Here is a 19348-nt window from a genome sequence, read left to right as displayed (position 1 = left end):
CCCTTTTTAGTTTCTGAAATGTGTTCCGCCCTCCGAGCGATCTGACACCGTCAGTCCCTATTGGTATGGTTTGCAAGTTTTCCCTGTACCATGTTCTCTTTCTCTACTTGATTAATTTGAGCTCCTGCTCTACTCTTCTTCTGCTTTCCAGAGCAAAGTTTTCTAAGTCAAGACATTACAAGACTTTTAAGTAATTCCATATCTAGTAGTAAGTGTACATACATGAGTCCCTCCTTGTGCACTGGCAGAAATCTCTCATTTTTTTCTGCATTAGGATTAGCTAATAATTTACTAACAGAACGGCGCTTTTATATTCACATTTTAAAACTGATTTTGGTTTGAAGGTTTTTGCAGAGAATAAATATTGAGAAATTGCCCTGTGCTTACTTTTAAAATTAACTTTACACAGGGTTTAATTTTCCACAGAACTACGTGATATTTTATGTTTTCTTTCTTTCTTTCTTTCTTATGAATCTTAAAACTATTATTTATAGCGGAAAGAAAAGTGCAAAGATCTAAATTGCAAGGTGTGGGATAAAGGCACAAAGGGTCATACCCCAAAAGGGCTAATTACAGTAAAGGTAGTTGTAAAGATTACCTTAACATACTAATTGTGAGTTGTCTTTTTTTTCCAGCTGTCATTTCCTGATACATTATTTGCTATGAAATGTAACTAAACTAAACTAAACTAAACTAAACTAAACTAAACTAAACAAGAATGCTGCATTAGACATCTTCAGAAAGCCTCAACCATGAGCTTGTTCTAATTGCCTTTTTAGAATGATTTTAACTGATTCTATCCCATTTTCAAAGTTTCATTGTGGTTGTTACTGGGCTCAACGAAAGTAAAGAATTAAATACGTGGTTATGTTTAACACACGAGGTGTTTCATGTTGCAGGCACACTGCGCTGTATGCTCAAGCTCTAAAATATGGTACAAAGTGATGGCATCTATCAACTCTTTTCGAATTAAAGGTACCTCGAAGCCACTTATAATGCTTTGTAACTATCTGGTGGTTAAAATAATTCCCAACTCAAATATTTTTCTAGCTTTTTAATAACCCTAATCATTTCAATTTGGGGGAGGAACAGAAGAAGGAATGGAGGTATGTTAGATAGTCACTTTTGTTATTTACACAAGTAATATTTTTCCTGCATTTTACTTGTTTATTCAAGTATGCTCTTTGCAATAAAGTCCTGACTGCTAATCTCTATTTGCTGACTGACATTTTTGTTTGTTTGTTTCCACTACGGTGATATTTGAGGAGGTAGCTTCAGATGCTGCAGCATGACCCTGGGTTGTGTTAACAGTGACCGCAAATGTCTTGAGCATTTCCTCCAAATGTTCCAAATCCTCCCTGCTTCCCCACTCCCGAAAAGGTCAGTCAGTCAGAAATGTTGACTGTTGTTATTATTTTTAAACTGACAGTGCAGCTAGATTAAGCCATTTGTGCTGAATCACATCTTCCACGCTGGTGTTTTGCACAGTTTATTTTTCCCAACTGAAGAATCGCACAGACTCTTCTACCCCAAGTAAACTGTTGGAGGGGAAGGGGAAGATGCCGTGAGGAAATATGTTGTCTATTCTCCTGTGATAGTTCATCCGAACTGTATGTCCTTGATTCGCCACTAGAGGTCACTGGCCCATCGCAGTCTTGCTTCACCTAGATCCACCTCCATTTCTTCTTACACAAATTAGCACTGCGTTAATTAACACTGTAGTCCATCAACGGGCGTTTCTCTGTACAGTACAGGAGCAGAGCTTAAATAGAAAAATCAAACCAAATATAAAAAGCACCTACCAAAACTCTTCATCATGTACAAATTGGGAACCGCACGTCTGAGTGACCGGGGGCAAGGTATAGTGCCATCACTCTTTTAACTTTTGTCTTGTTTGCTTGCTAAGTTGCTGTGAAATCTCTTCTCCCTGTGCAGAATCACTGGCGTTTTCACTCCCCTCCTCTGGCTCTTTGAGGCTGCTGGCCAGCACACAAATGCAATGGTGCTCCTAGCCTCAGTTAAGAAAAGGTGTTAGGAATTTGCCCGTCTAGGTGCAAAAGAAAACAGAAATCAACGTAAAGGGGGAATGTTTATTAGAGAATGAAACGATGAAAGGTTTTAATGTTGACTTTCAATTCGATGGGTGAAATCAATGCAACAAACGGCCGGGGATTTACGTCACTAAAACGAACAGATTTCTAATTCCTACTGTAAAATAATTCAAAGGGGTCAGACAAAAATGTGTGCTAACACTTATTGGAGCAATAGGTGTATACTTGTATTTTATTTGTATTTTCTGTCGCGTGCCTGTTTCTGAATACCCGAAAGGTCTTTAAATATCTGAATTTCGTTTAATACCTATGTTTCCAAAAGCATTTAAGGAGAATGTCCAAAAGCATTTTCCACGTTTATTTGAAACAAGACCAACTGCTGGTCTCCGGGGGGACGTATGGGAGGTCGGGAGGTAAATTGAGTCATAGATTGGAATAAAAATGCCAGTGATCTAGCTTGCTTGATACAGACAAGTTTATTTAACACCTATTATTGAGTTAGATTACCGCTCTAGGGACAATAAATATTTCCAAAAGAAAGAAATTTCAGCAATAATAAAGTGGAGTAAATTCACAGATTACATATGAAGTATAAGTTTGGGCCATTACATTTTTCTTAGAGAATATACAGTAATCCTCTTGGATTGAGCATGACATGACCTTGAAATGTTCCACTTCTTACTGCTTGATATTTAAAAAAAAAATCATATAGACTTTTTTAAAGGGACCTATGTCGTTTGTATTTAACAAATGTATTTAATTTACCATATTTATTTTCCGTGTTACGAAACCTGTTTAACAAAATGCTAGGCACATGCATTGTTTTCCTTTAGCTTTGTATTCCTCTCCTAACAGACAGGGATAAATCTGGCTTTCCCTGCATTTTAGTTTTTGACTAAAAGTGTTGATTATTTGGATCTGTTTCCTTTGGCCCCTGGTTTATCTGGTGAGAAGCATTTACTGGAGATTAAGTGGGAAGTTGTCATAGGGTTAGGGTCCCTGTTTTAGCGGATGAATGTTTAGCTCTGTCTCAAAAAAGGAGAGTGACTTAGAGGGGGCAAACACTGATCTCAGGGTCCCAGGGACCTTTATAAAGGGTAAGAGGCACTCGGATGTCAAAATCAAAAAGCAGCATAGCCCAGAGTAAAAAATGCTCATTTTTGTTTTCTGACCGTGATCCTTGATTCTTCAATGGCACTTTGTGATGAAGTTTTCTAAGTGAAACCTAAATCTGCCACATCAGCATCTAGCCATAAATACATACACACAGAGAGTTTTTAAATGTCTATATGCTACATAAGGTATGTGTATGTATCCGTATATAACTTATACAAATATATACTGCACAAGGCATGCACGCACGCAACTTGTTTAAATGGTTCATTCTTTTTTCTGAAGATCTATCCCTCAGTACTAGCAAATTAAAATCTGATCCAGGTACATTATAGCTTTGTTGCACAGGTGCCTGTTGTGAATAGCATTATATCATGGATTTGGCCCAGACAGGCTCTTACCAGACGGAATTCAAGAGAATTCTCCCCCACCCCCCTTCTACCCTATCCCTCTATTATGGGAATGTACCTGATTTCCAGTAGGTATCTTTTGTTGGAAAATGATTAAGTGCAGAGTTGCTTGGGAACGTCTGTACAAGAGAAAGAGCCCTTTCTTGGACTAGACGGAGGACAGCCCCTATTTGTTCATTTCTGATACAGCTCATCTCAAGAGAAGATCCAGGTGCACGAAAGAAGGGCTCCCCTGGCAGTTCTTGCAAGACACATGCCCAGAGTGCTTGCTCATTCCAGCTTTGCACGTTTAAATAAAATGCTAGACGCTCAGCATATTTATATAGAGAGAGAGAGACCAGCAAATATATATATAAACGTGGGTTGCTGGTCTAGATCCCCCAGATTGCCGAGCACTTCCTGCTAGACTCTAGCCGCCCTCGTGTTAAGTTCAATGGATCTTAAGGTACTAAGCACATTGGAGATCAATCATTTATTCAATATCAGATACCTTTGTGGATGTGCATTTTGCACAAAACCCACGGAAAGGTCTTTGGGAAATAACGCTTGTCATTTCTTTCCCATGGGGGAAAACTCTTCTTCCCAGAATATATCTGGAAAGTGCCACCACCAAAAAAATTCCAACGAAAGTCTATTCCATTTAACTATTCATGTGCATCTAGCAATCACAACGAGATAAAAAAAAGATATTAATTATAAAACTCAGAAACTGGTTTGATTTCTTCTAACATTTCGGATTAGAATGATCAGTTTGGTACTTTTCTATTTTGCAGTGTAATGTTCACTTTTTAATTTGTTCAAACTCGGTATTTGGTTTATCTGGTCGCCTTTATTTCTTTACATAGAAAATCTTAAGATGTCATAAGGCCCTTTCTTATTTTCCATTCTGAATGTTAAAAAGTACACCGTGATTAGCAGGTATACCTCAGACAGAAATGGACTCAAAACTTCTTTGGGATAAACCAAATACAGTGTAAAGGCGCTTCGTGCGACCATTGATTTCAATAGGAATTTTGCCTTTGACTTCAGTTGGCTCAGGACTGGACCCTCGTGCAAATCTTAAAAAGTCAAACACCTACGACCAAGGAATGTTGAGAAATGAGCATTTTATAAATTACTTAACATATATTTTTATCATGACATGACGTGGCATTAACATTTTATATATTTATCTCCAATATATAAAATGTTAATGCCAAGTCATGTCATGATAAATACTCCATACGTGTCCTGATTATAGCTATTGTACAATTAAGGGACTCGATCTTGCATTCCTTACTCGGGAAAAAACGTCAATTGAAGTTAATAGAAGTTTTGCGTAAGTAGAAATTGTAGGACTGAGCTTTATTTTTAATTGTATTTAACTACCATAGGTGAAAACAGTATATTTTACATTTCTAACTTATTTTTGGTTAATCGATTTAATCGTGTGCAGACCGGAGTAATATAGTGTCATCTTTTTAAAGCTGAAGTCTCCGATGACTTCACAGGAGAGTTCTGCTTAAAAATCGATGACATGAAATGACCAGTACTTACTAAGGAATACGATTTTTGCTATGGTATTTTTGTTGACTACACATCGAGATTGCATTGTCCATAGAGAGCATTGCCAACTGTAAGTACAAATAAAAACGTACTAAGAGCAGAGTAAAGCTTTCAATAGCCAAAGTAATAATAGATAAGCGAGAACACAATTTTAAATCATTTCAGAAATAAAGCAGAACTTTAAAACTGGTTGGCCTGTCTCTGTCTCTATCAAAAGAGCTTCAAAGAAAACTCGCTAAATCTCATTTCACCTGATAAGACTCATTATACTTAATAAAACAGCGGATAATACTATTAATGAACAGAAAAAAACAATACCTGAGTTTTAAAAAGCACGTAAAATTAAGCACTTTTTTCGTCTTAAATCTTGTTTGTAAACACTATGAAGTTATTTACATTCACTTACACTTGCTTTTTAGAATCAAGTCTCCAACTGTAATAATAAACTGGCTGTAGAACTGCCATTTTTCAACCAGAAGACAAACTATTTCAGCCAGAATCAAAACAAGTGGTCCCAAACCTGGTCCCATATAATTATTTCAAATGGAAAATCTCCTAATGACTTCAATGACAGTAGGACCAATCTGATTATTTTTCTCCACCTTTTTTGTCTCTTGAAAGATCGACAGCAGCTCGTTTCTCTGCAGTTGACATGCCCAGAAACAGATAAGCTGTTTTTGTATGCTGGAAACAATATAGGCATATTGAAAAGTATGTTGCCGTTGCTGTATATATAGGTAATGCTTTGGAGAAGAATAAACCTGAATGTGAACTACCTCAGCAATAAATATACACCAGGCAACTCATGGTCCTTAGTAAAGTCACTGGGAATTTTTTATGTACAATGTAAGGAAAGATTACTCTGCTTATTACCGGAGTTTGAATGATAATCTGTCGAAATGTTACATGTTTCAGATTAAGGCATGTCATAAAACAATATGCAGACATTTGTTATCCAGCAGTTTGTAATATATTAACATTTATGTGTGTATTTTTTCGGGGTGGGCGTGTTAAGCGAGTTCACCTTTAAAACTTAAAGCAAATTTTAGGATTTGAGTTGCAAGACAGTAAGTTAAATTATGAGGAAATGATTAGATAATCATTTTAATGAAAAAATATAGTTCAGATATTTTAATATTTACATTATATCAGAATAAAATTAACTTTATACATAGTTATATGCAGATATTTATACTCATTACATTATGCACTTCACATAATGCCAAAATCTTGGGGAAAATAAAGATTTGTCTAGGTTTATAATATTATAGAGAGAGTTAAATTATTTATTTCACAATCATTTAATTTTGTTTTCCTTCTAACCAAGCAAATGTCATTTTTATTTTGATATAACCAATCTACTTTTAAAATAAAACTAACTTCCTGTTAATCCATTTTACCTCAAGATCATTGATACAATCGCTCTTTAATTTAACTCGGTTATTTTGAAATAGAAGATGACGGGTAAATTAATCTTAAAACATGGAGTCAAAGTCTTTGTAATTTAATGTTTGCAATCCCCCACTCTGTACAGACACATATCACTTACATAACATCTCGAACCACAATCTTGCAGTTGTACTATGCGGACGCATCAGTTATTTGCCAAATCATATTGTGCCATAATTTGCATTGCAGAGGAAAGGAGATTTTGTCTGATAGAATCACTGTTGTGTAAATTGTTAACAAACTGTGGTAAATGTAACAATTAGAAATGTAGGGGGTTGTTTTCCAAGCGGGTTGTTTAGGTATTCTGTGCTGTAACATCTAGGCTGAATATAAAGGTAAACAGGTTTCTGTGTAGATGAATCGTTTGTAAAAACGTAGCAGTTCACCTTCAGTTCAACAAGGAAATCAAGAAGACAATTAGTATGTCTTTCAATACTGAAAGTTTCCACTGCTTTTCTCTCCCTCCCATCCCCCCAAAAAGGTAGGTGTGTGTGTCTGTGTGTGTGTAGGTGAGAGAGCGAGCAAGGGAGCTATAATTCATAAAACCTCCTATAGAATTAACAATGGAGGCCTGCTTTGATTGTGTTTAACAGAGCACTGACGGTGGGGCTGGATTGATAAACAGACAGCGTTTTAACCAATCCATAAAATTATTTGAGTGTCTTTCTATGCCCAGTTTGCACTAAAAACCCTTTGGCAAAGACTTCCCAGATGTTATCTGTCTTAATCTGTTGTTTAAAGCATCTCCCCGCCCTACCCCGCTCCTGTTAGTTTCCATTTTTAAATACCTTTTAATTTTGTGTTTTGTCTCCCTTCTCAAGAAACATTTTGAACGACTGGGAAAGGAGCGCATTTTGAAACAACCGAGGTGCTCATTTGCTGAATCCCTAACCCACCTGGACCTTGAGTGACACCTCTGCATTATCACTACCACGCAGCAGTTTGTCTGCTGAATTCATTTGTGTGGGGCCAAATCCCGGGAGGGAATGCACAGACTCTGTGTCGAGGTTACCTTCCCCCCATCCCCAAAACCACAATCCTTTAAAATAAATTCAAGAGGAAAAAGTCATCGAACGTATTGGGCACAATCTAAAGCTGTGTAAAGGGCTATTTGCATGGGGCTGGAGGAACTGCCCTCCCCTAGTTAGGGAGAGCAGCCCTGAAATGCAGGGGCTGCTGCGCGGAGATGAGAGAAGGAGGCAGGAGAAGCGCCGGCTGTTGGGGCTGCCCGGGATGTGGAGGGAGGCAGGGGATGCAGGATCTCCCTCATTAAGCCGAGCTGGAGACGAAAGTGGCTCGCGGCCCCACTCCCCTGGATTTTCCCACCCTTTCAGACGCCTGCATGCTTAATCAGTGGAACAAGCAGGAAGGGGGCCTAGCAGACAGGCTTTTGTACTTCCCCAGCCCTTGGTCAGCTCGGAGCTGACGTGCACATCAGGCTCCCCCCGAGGCTTTTTTTTTTCCGTCCAGGAGTGGGTGGTTGATGTCTGGCGAAGGGGGCGCGTCACGTTGCAGCCCGGTGAGGGCAGCATCCTGGTCACCCCTCCTCCCCTCTCCCTCGCTCTTGGCGAAGGCTGAATGAGCAGGGCTTGGCTCGGAAAGTCAATGCTCTATGTGAGCGAGGGCGTGCGTGTGTCATGAGGAGAGACTGACGAGAGGAGACAGGAGCTGAACCTCTCGCAAGCAGGCAGCCTTGGGAAAGTGGGAGTGCAAGCGCCCCGGCCACCATTCACACTGGCATCGCTGGGGTAAGTACAGGAGCACCAGCCGCCGCCGCCACTGGGCACTGTCCATCACCTGGCAGGAGTCTGATGGCTTTCCCCTTAGTGCCCAGGCCCTGGGGGCAAGGTGTGTCCCAATCCCCGTGCGCTTTGGAGACGGCGAGGCGATGCTTACCCACTTGGTGGGTGAGGGTGGATCGGGCGCTTTCCCTGAGCTGGGGCAGGGTGGAGAACGGAGGAGGTGGAATGAGAATATCGGCAGCAGCACCCCCTCCCTCCCTGCCAATATTCCTCCCAGATAGCCTGGGTGCGCTCGGTCCCTTCGCCTACTTCATAGGAAACGCTGATTTCCTGTAAACACGGAGAGAAAGTTTAGTGCTGAGCTCAGTGGGTTGCGCCGGGCGCAGCAGCAGCAGGGGAAAGCTAGAGGCCATTTCACCAGCCGGCCTTGAATATCCCTTTCTTTTCTTTTAATTTCTTACTGTTAATGACAAATCTTATTTACACGAGAAAATACTATTGGATTACAAGCCTGATCACCTGATGACGACCTGCCTATTGGCGTATTTACACGCGCGCGCGCGCGCGCATACACACACACACACTCTGAGGGCTGTATTCAATGAGGGGCAGCACGTGTAGGGAAGAAGAATTTATACGCACACGGGTTCAGGGAAAGCTGGAACGCCCAGGACCATAGCCACACGTCGCACATTAGTGTGAGACTGCGTGCGTGCGCATTTTAAAGTTGCCAGTCATCTAGCTATGGTTGATTTAATGAAGAAGTAAGGGCTGACTTTTGTAAGAGTGTGTACCCAGGATGCCTGTTCGCTCTGGTGGGGATAAAGTTGACATTTGTCCTGCCCATGGCATTGGCTACCTTTGTGTTAGCTGGAGGAATCAGAAATGCAACTGAGCCAAGTTCTACTGTCTCCATGGGGATACTTTTGAGAGACAGGTACAAAGTCGGTTCAAAGAAAGAAACGTTTACCTTGCTTAGGCAAAGTGGAAACGCAGATATGGCTTCAGAAAGAACTTTCACATGAAGAGGGATGTTCAATTTTTTTATTTTTTTTTAAAAGCCCTCACTCCTGTGCTGGGGCTTTTCCTCCTGAAAAGATGGGTTAAGGTGCAATGACCCTTCCCTCTCCCCGCAACATCATTCTTTTGATCATCTGCAGTCTACATCCCTTGGCCAGCCACTCCCAGAGTTTTATGCAATATGCCTGCTGCCACAATTAGCCTGCCCAGCTAGCACGCCAATTTATCGATGGGAATTGTTAGAGGTTTACATTTTCATGTCTTGATTAATGCATGTCGACTGCTCTGCTGATCACTAGCTCTATTTCTTTGTTCATTCATTCCTACCCAAAAGCTTTAAAAGAATAGAGAGGGGGGAAACCTAACACAGAAAACGAGTTTTGTAGTTAATATATTGGAACAAAGGACAATACTGATTTCCTGTGTTTATAGTATTTAATATCCCGTGGTGTTTTGTTAAATAGTTACTATATTATCAGACACGAAAATGTATTAAGAGATGCCTGAAACTATTCGTTAACACGAGCACATACCCCACAACAAAAAGTATTTTAATAAAGGTACTAAAATCTAGAACTAATAATTTTTTCTGAAATGTGAAAATATCTTAGAACAAGCCGATTGCTCTGCAACAAGATCAAACTTTAAATTCATATCCGTGCTGTTTTTAGGAATATTGTTACAGTAAACCCCATGGATAGCTAATTTTTGGTGGACAGGTTGGGGAAACTTCATTATTTTCAATGCAAAATAATAGGTATTAAATTCCTTACTGCCAGATACAAAATCAACATTGTCTGGTGTCATTAAAACAAAACAACAATAATATCCACAAAAAATACCTAGGCAAATAAACTGTCGTATTAGTGGGAAAGCGGTGTGTTATTATCCATATTGCAGAAGGTGCGATCACCCAGTATCTAAAAACCTCTTCAATACTTAAAGACATATCTGATTTTCGTTTTGTTTTAGCTTTGTGGGTATAGGTGAGATCCTTGACCAGATACAATATATTTGTCAGTATCTTTCCTGTTTATTGTATTATACTTCCTAAAAAGAAAACGTTAATATTATTATGTTGTGGGTATAGGGCTCTTACAGACTCAGATATAATGTAATTGAGAGGTAGCCAAGTTTTGTTTATTATCCTTAATTCACATTTAAAGCATACATGCTTTGGGGACCTACATCTGGATGCACAGAATGAAAGGAAGTTAAAACCTCTGAAAGGTAGTTGTGGCACAGACACGTTTACAACAGCATATGTCAGCCATATTACCTTTTAAAATACATATTTAATGGGCCTGAGGCACACGATTCCGTAATAGTTAAAGAGGTGAACGTTTTATTTAAAATACAAAATAAGTAAGTAAAAAGAAAGAAACTGTTGCAGGTACATAGAAATGTCCTTGAATGACGATAAGCTTGTTTTCCCACTCCTACTGTATCTTAAAGATGAGCCTATTTTAAAAATAAATGCTAAAATGAAGTCTTAGAAGTCAATTACCGATCCAAACTGACTGTGTAGAGGCCCAGTTAGTAGACTACCGAAAATAACAAAAACATTTAAAAGCAGTTAATCCAATCAAATGTATAATCTACATCTTCGTGTGTGCGTTCCTGCTAGCAGGCTAACAAGATTATCACTTCTCTACCCGTGTTTACATTCGTAAACATACCTTTTTGGTAAGATTAACCCGACCCTTAATTTTAGAGTGATAACAAAAACAAACAAACAAACGACCCCCCCCCCAACAAACAAAAAAAGAGGCCACAAGAAACACTTAAGTTACTCAATGTACATTGGGAGTAGCTGGGATGTGTTATTTCCATACAGTACCAATATAAATTAAATAAAACAAATTCTCTTTTTTAAGATTAAATACTAAAACTAGACTATTGTCAAGGTCATCCATCCCTCCTCAAATGGTCTGTGAAATACTGCTGCCTTTAACAGTAAATTACATTTACTGTTACATGCCTATCTTTTAGTCCTAACACTGGAAAGCTAAAGCCTTGGGGAAATGTCCCTGCTGAAATGATTTTTAGAATATTCCTTCCCCTCCCCTCCTCCCCATATTAAAAACAACCACCATAGCAGGACAAAGGCTCAACCTGGGCACAGTCGTGGGTGAATGAAAGGGTGAGGTGGGGGCGATATGAAGGAATTGCCAGTGCTGCCCTTCTTCGGTCCTGGTACCCACTGTGTCCCAACTTTCCGGGAAGGACCTACTCCGCAGTTAAGGGTTTGAAATGATTCTCATCAGGTCAGTAATGTCTGAATACAATAATCCTGATCATCACTGAAAGGGGGAGCGTTTTAACTTCAGACTTAATGTAGCCTGGAGCTCTTATGCCTATATAACAGGGAGAATAGGTCGATTTCTTTTAGAAGGAGCGTTTCCTGAGCTGAATATCACAATCGCCTTTGACTCTCCAGTGCTTGTTATTTTTTATTTTAATTTCGGTTAAAATCTTTTGACGAGACCCTTTGGCTCTGTTAAATTCTGAGTTTGAAGGGTTACACATATGAGCTTGGTTTCATGATTCCCTTTCATTATTCGATAGGAAAAGCGAGCCTGATGTTGGCTCTGCTTAAGCCTTTTATCTAAATTCAGCCCCACACAGCCCCCCGCAACCATGTAGGTTTGTGTGGGCGACCAGTAGGTGTCGCTATCTCCCTGCTGGCCGGAGCCGTCCAAAGGCACAGACTGCCCCGCCTGATCCCTTTCCCCCAGGGACCTATCAGGGCTGTAAATATTCTCTTAGTGACAGTATTATCTCACCTTTCTCACCTGCCCATCGTACTGGGGCTTTGTTGGACAAGGCCACAAAGTTGTGTCAGTTATTGGGAAGGGGCTAGAGAAATGAATGGGGTGAGGGACATGAATCTAACCTCTGTCCCACCCACCCCTAACCCTGCCACCTTTTCACTTGATCTCTGTACAGTACTAGAAGATCAGCAGCGGACTTCAGCGAGCCCGGTGGATTAAAAAAAAGGTTTAATCAGCATTTTGGGCAGATTATTATAGAAACCAATGAAATAATGGATCAGTTCAAATCTTAACTTTATTGATATTTATGCCAAGGTGTAAACTGATGAAGAAAATAAAACAACACAAAAGCCATCAGGAAAAGGTGGCTAATGCTTATTCCGTAAGTGCTAAAGCTACGAACACTGCGTGCACAGAAACACAGCTGCATTGGCCACTTATCCATGATTGATGCTGAAGTTAGCGTTTTGAAGCCTCACAATATTATCGGCTCACTAAAATCCATCCAACAAAGAGTTTGCCGCACGTCACCCATCTCCCCGCCCCCAGTTCCGAAAAATCTAACAATTTAGCAATTATTTGAAATGTGAATTAAATTCCCCGTTATTAAAATTCTTGTCCTCTCTTCTCCTACCTCTGCTCTTGTTTTCTGCCTTGGGATGTCATGTAAGAGATTATTAATCAGCAAAAGGATGGGCAGTTTTGATTGTTTGTTTCCAAAGGAGAGGATTTAGCCCTAGTGAGGTGTATTCACCGTAGTTAAGGGAAGCTTTTGTACAGGGAAACCACCGTCCTAATTTAGTAATGTTGTGGGGGCCATAAATAAATAAATAGAATTGCGTCTTATTGAAAAAGTGCAGGTGCTTTTAAAATGTAGGGCATTGATGTTAACTTTTTTAATGCTTACAGTAAAGGGTTTAGGTGACGTGAAAACGTCAGTCCTCCACAGCTGTATTTTTTCTCTCTGCTAAAATAAGCTTTAAAGAATTCCAAAGAATGAGTGCCCACCTGTAAAGTGTGCCTGTACTCGTTTTATTATTTACAGTACGATCGGCTGAAATAATGTATCTTTTACATTGAAAGAGCAAGCAAGAAAGAAAAGAAGCTGTAACAAGAATTAAAATTTCTTTCTACAAATACCTTGCTCCATCTCTTAGATCCAATGTTTATCCAGATTCTAGGTATTTTCTGCGTAAAATATGTGCAATGAATAATGATCCTTCTATGACATTTTAAAAAATACACGGGAAATGTATGGATATGGCGCTAAATATATATCCCTGTATTTTTAGCTTGCAGATGCTCAGTATTAGGTAACTAATGTGTAACGTAATGGGGAGGGGGGGACAGCGATATTTATTGTTCATATTCTATTCGCCAAGTTAGTGTTAAAGTGGCAAGTGACTGAAGCAAGACAGCTGTCCTTTGCTCTCCCTGTGGCACATGTCTTGGAGGGGAGAGGGGCTGCAAGGTGCAGGAGGGCCGGGAAAGTGGCCCTTGCAGATAGAGCTGCGTGCGGAGGAGTTGGGGTTTGTGCTGGTTGCGGGGCTTATTCAAATGCCGCCCGCTGCTGCTGTGATTCGCAGGGACTCGGCCTCCATATGGTAATACAGGGCTAGGGGCGGGTGTGTGTGTGGAGGGGGGTGTCGGGTGATGGAGGGGGGGTGCTCAGGCACGCTCTCTAGGCAGCCCGGCTGGGACAGAGCACCAGTACCGGAGGCAGCGCGGCAGCGGCTCTCCCCACAGTCCAGCGGCGGCACCCAGCGACCCACCGGCCCCGGGGTAAGCAGCAGCACACGCAGCGGCAGCTAGCCATCCAGGCGCATCGGGCACTGCCCTGCACCACTAAGGGAGACCAGGCACAGAGAAGGAGATGCTAGAGATATGGTTACAGCATCTATCTACCCATATAGACATAACGTGTATACCGCAGACGGATGTGTGACATAGAGAGCTGTGCATTATATAACAGTGATATATGTAGAGTGCAGACCTATGTACACGCACTCATACACGCAGATATACGTCTATATGTACAAACATGTACCTGTGCCTATACAAGTTATGCATGTTATTCTCACACATATGTACGTGCACGTAAGTGTGCATCTCTCTCTCTCTTCATATAGAGGCAGAGAGCTATGATTCACAGGTTTTCATTAAAATCAGCCTAGAATTGTTTTAGCCAGCTAGGTGTCCCCAACGTTACATGTAAATCAGCGACTCTGCAATCAGTTGTGGAGTCCTACAGTTATTCATAAAAATATGTAGAAAATGTACTTTCCTAATGTATTGGTGCTATATATGGAAAGGTAAGAACTAACCTAATGGATGGTAGTGCCTGTTTCCGTTTTGTTTTGTTTTTTAATGTTTTACCTCTGGCCATCTGACCACTTTTTATTGGGTGACATATCATATGAGCACTTTAGTGTAGGGCTTGTAAAACTAGAGCAAGAGGCAGCGCTTGAAATACCATAAGAATCGCTAAAGAATTAAAGTATACATGTTGTGAAACAGGTGCTGAATAATGTAGAATGAAAATTACACTCTGATATGTATTTCGAAATATATGCATTACAATCCTTGCGGAGGGCTAAGTTTTGCCCTACTCGTTCGTGCAGGTAAGTCATTCATAGTGTAACTAATTACCTATGCATATGCTTAGACTTATTTAATTTAAAAAATGTATGTGTACATGCGTGCATTGTTCTTTTTATGGTACGAAATTCTACATTTTTAAAGCATACTATTGCTAGGAAGACGGTGATATTTTATTTTTAAACAGTTTAAACTATTTGGGATTTTAAAAATATTTTCCCCCATTAAAATAAACTGAAATAACCTAACATTGTTTTAACATACTTCAAGGCTTGTGGAATTTAGGATAAATAAAATGTAATGATATCGGCAATATTTTAAAATAACACATAAAAATGCTTTTTCAATCACATAGGTGTTGGTTTTAAGCCACACAAGTTAAAAATAAAATGTAGTACATTATTAATGTAGCCGTTAAGACAGAACGTACAACATGGTTGAAAATGTCTTCCTTGGAGAAAGCTGACCATACCTAGATCTACACAATTTAAAGAGAATATTTTGAAATCAAAGATTTCTGAAATCAACAGAGAAATAGGTGCGTATATAGGTCGTAATTCAGCACCGAACTATTAGAAATCGTTTGAAACAGTTCCTATTACGCGCATTATCTAGATTGCCTTGTCCCTAAAATGGTATTTTTTTCTAATATGAAGTAAATTAGGAGAGCAAACTTTCACTCACGAGCTGCTGCCATTACAGCGGATCAAGGTACACGTCAGTAATATGTGCCTCTCATTTTAAGACCAAACAAGAATGTTGTGCAGCTTGAATTGTATTAACAATGTACATATTTGGTAACCTTATACAACCAGAAGCAGGGAGGAAACTGTAGAGCACATACAGCAGAGCAGTCTTGCAAAAAATAAAAGAAAAAGATTTTTGTTTTGAAATCAAGGAGGAAAATATAAAGAAAATGCGATAGCCTGTAACTTTCAGTAAATTAAAAAAATGCAAATATACCTTTACATATGCATCAGTATTAAAAATAATACACGCTGGAACCAACAGGAGCAGCAGCAGGAGGAGGAGAGGAGAATGGCGCAGCGGTGAAGCCCTGATTATGCATAGAGAGACGTCTGGAGCAGCCTCCTCTAACCTGTTCTCTTCTCCGTGCAGTGCTGCAGGCCGGCCGTCCTCAGTCAGCCACAGAACCGGAGCAGCAGAAACCTCTTCTCAGTGCTTAACAGATATTTGTCATTCGGGGTTTTTGGTTGTTGTTGTTTTTTGGGGGAGTGCGGGGGTGCGAGTTGGTTTGTTTCTGTTCCTTTAATTACAATCTTCAATAACAGGGACGATCGCTCCGGGAATCTACAGTCTCTTCTTCAAGCAGCAGGATTTGCATATTTTTAATGCCCTAATTTCCTTGATGTATGTAAATGCAGCCGGACGTACAGTAAGACTCAAGCTGACGTCAATGGACGTGACCTCGCTGTTAAACCTTGAACGTGAAGCTGGGATGGGGAAAACAGACGAGAGAGAGAGGGGGAGATGCAGCCTTGCAGCTCGAAAACGGCAAAAGCAGCAGAGGGGATATATTACAGCGGCAGCGGAGGCAGGAGCCAGCCAGCAGCCGCAGCAGCATCTTGAGCTGCAGAAGCCGTGGAAAGGCAGCTGGATACGTGTGAAGAGCCTTCCTCAGCTGCATTGCTAGTCTCCATCCCCGTTTGCAACCCACCTAAACTGATCAGCGCTTCTACCCCGTAAAATAAACGTTAGAACAATTCCATCCCTCCCTCCCCAAACAACAGCAAAACAAAGCAAACAAACGCAACGTGCTGTAAATGATCCCACCGACAAAAATGGGACCTAGTTGCTGCTGCTTTCCAGAAGATAATAAGCGGGAATCTACAAAGTCGACTTTCGCTAACCCCTTCCCCCCAAAAAACAGCAAACCCAAATATTAAAAGATAGACGTGAGTTCAATGGGTGCAGGTAAATCGTCAGCGTAAGTGATCAATGTGCTTCCTGTGGTACCTGGTTACTGATACAGTGTTCTGTACAGTGGCTGTAAGGGGACTGCTGCTGACAATGTCGGTTTGAAAACAAGAGACAGAAACAGAAGAATTGCCAGGCTCGTAGCGATTCACCCGCATGCCTTGTAAACCTAATTGCTATACCCAGGGCTGGGCACTGATCTGCAAGTAAATCTTGGTCTTAAGCACTTTTCTGGGTTTTCCATTCATTTCTCCTCTTTGAAGGGAGAGACTGAATCTAAAGATACCCTGGATTCTGAACGTCTGAAGGTGCCTTATTAACTAAAACGGAGACAGAAGACAGCAGATGTGAGAGGGGCTTTCTGAAGCTGCGCTTCCTCTTCTCTCTGACTTCATCTTTTATTGCTCCTCTCTATATATACATAGGCCTGAAGAACCGTTATGGGCAGGGGGATTTCTCGAGATTAGACTTCAGAATTATTGGCAGTCAAGTTTTAGAAAATCATGGACATGTTTCCTTAATATCTAACTTTTCCTTTTCTCGTGCCAGTGGTATGTTTCATGGCATTTCTGTAGATTTTGACACGATCAGCCTTATAGTAAACCAGATGAAATATGTAAGCTGCAAGCTAGCGACTTTTCTCTCTCTCTCTCTCTCTCTCTCACACACACACAGCTCTTTGTCTTCTCTCATAGCCTATGGTGGAAACCAGCACCTACGATCCCCATGGTATGGCTGTGGGTATGATTGTGGCAGTGGGACTGAAGTGACGGCCACTGAGAAGGACACGAGTGACCGTCTGTCCTTTGGCTACAGTTGGCGGGAAATCTGGAGGCAGAGTGCTCGGTGCTCTCAGTCTGTATCTGTCTTTGCCGCCTCCCTCCCATCTCCCTGCAGCCACATTTCCATACAGGATACTCATCTGTGGGGTTTTTTTTTTCTTGCTACTTTGCCCCTCCCCCGCCCGCCTCCCCTCGTCACAAATACCTAGCCTTGCACACAGACACACACTTCACCCACACACTTCTTGACACCCACACATTCAGTAAAGCGACTCACCACCACAGAGAAAACACGCGTATCCATGCACAGATACATTCTACAAACACACCCACCCAAAGACATATTTACACACACCCCCTTCCCCATCAACACACAGCCTTGCACACAGACATTCCTACGAACACACACCCTATACAAAGGTTCTAACAGCCTTCCTTCACAAACACACTTTTTTCACACACACACACACACGTTCTCATTCTCGCAAACGCCTATGCTTCTGCACGGTGAGTCCTCACAGTTTCACTAGTACATGCCCATATCTGTACACACACACACACAATAATACCAGACCTTCTTTCTTTCTATGCTCTCCACAGGCTCAAACCCCCCCCCCCACCTTTTTAAAACACTCCCCTTCTAGCTCTCTGTTTGCAATGGCTCCCACTAAGCTCCATAAATCCCTCCTAAAATCCATTTACTAAAACTGTCGATGCTGTTCCCCTTTTTTGAGTCTATAGCACTGAAAAACAAAACCAGCCCTCCTTCAAGAAATCAATGCGCTGACGAGAGGTCCCTCTACAAGTTTGCAAGTGAAAGAGGTTTTGGTTTCATTTTGTTTTGATTTGGATAAAAGTCCCACATAATGGCAATGCCTCCCGAAACAAGACGCAGAAGAAACTGTTCCTCAAAAGTTAACTGGATGAAAACGCGCTGGAAAATGCAACTTCTTAGGGCAATTTTTGTAAGTTTCCAAAGAAATGAGTGCTTCACTCCTACTATAGGACAATGTAGCCATTGCTCTTCTTTAGACTAGACATTTCTAATTTGTTCCGTCTGTCAGAACGGGACTATGAGAGGGTTTGGTGCAAATTCATTATCTCTGGCAACGCATAACGTATAGTAGGAACTGAAAAAGACCATGGCAATGGATGAACAATAGGGCTTCAGTTCTTCAGCAACAAAAGCGTTGGGGAAATTGGTTGAATTTCAGAGCACGTCCTCCTCAGCAGAGAGGGCTGGACTAGACCTTGGCCATCCCCCCCAAAAAACTTGCAAAGCCTCACGTACAACACTTCACTTTCTACTCTGGGGCTTAGGAAGCAATATGGAAGAAAAAAACTTTTTTTGTCTATTTCTTCCGTTTTTCTGGATAGAAGCTGTTTCTACTTATTTTAAAACGAACCATGCAAGAATTATACCATGGAACTAAGCTGCAGTTTCAAATAAAGGTGATGATCTGCATTTCTGGAGATGTGAAGGAACCCGCTGTCCATGTTTTAAGGGGGGCTTGACCGTGGGATCTTTGTTTGCAGCCGGAGATTCAGCCCTTACATCTAGATCGGGGGGTCAAATGTTTCTTATAAGAAAAAAAAGTAAGTATAACTGGGGGAATATAGAGGATCAGAATTCTTTGTTAAATGGAGAAAACTGAACTTCACATCACACATGTGCGTCCAGAAACGTGTCTTTATGTGTCTGAGCTCGGTTAGTGTCTCTATGTCAGGTTCAGGGGCAGTAGCTGCTTCTTCTGGTAACAGACTGGACACGTTGCCCTATTAGAACTCTCATAACTTGCAGTGATGACTGTGAGGGAAATCTGATTAACAGGACAGAGTTTCACGAGCTTACATGATGACTTATATTGGTTATCTGATTTAGTACGTGTGATGCTAAACCTGTTGGTCCTGTACGAAGTTAGATCT

At 40.9% G+C, this 19348-nt stretch overlaps 1 long non-coding RNA gene across 6 annotated transcripts in view; it reads left to right on the top strand.

The window, feature by feature from the left end:
- The first annotated feature begins 1091 nt into the window (after window positions 1–1091).
- Window positions 1092–19348, top strand: part of LOC116827397 (uncharacterized) — a 164917-nt gene continuing 146660 nt past the window's right edge. For 2 of the 6 annotated variants that reach the window (XR_004374290.2, XR_012656096.1), the window contains exon 1: window positions 1092–1859. This is a non-coding gene — a long non-coding RNA (uncharacterized LOC116827397). Of the gene's footprint in view, window positions 1860–8161; window positions 8317–13155; window positions 13709–13774; window positions 13887–16603; window positions 19019–19348 lie in introns of those variants that run through there. The other 4 variants (XR_012656097.1, XR_012656099.1, XR_012656098.1 and 1 more) reach the window with 4 other exon arrangements.

Source organism: Chelonoidis abingdonii, chromosome 6, assembly GCF_003597395.2.
Source record: "Chelonoidis abingdonii isolate Lonesome George chromosome 6, CheloAbing_2.0, whole genome shotgun sequence".
NCBI lineage: Eukaryota > Metazoa > Chordata > Testudines > Testudinidae > Chelonoidis > Chelonoidis abingdonii.
The sequence above is the reverse complement of the archived record's forward strand: the minus strand, read 5'-3'. Positions and strand labels throughout refer to the sequence as shown.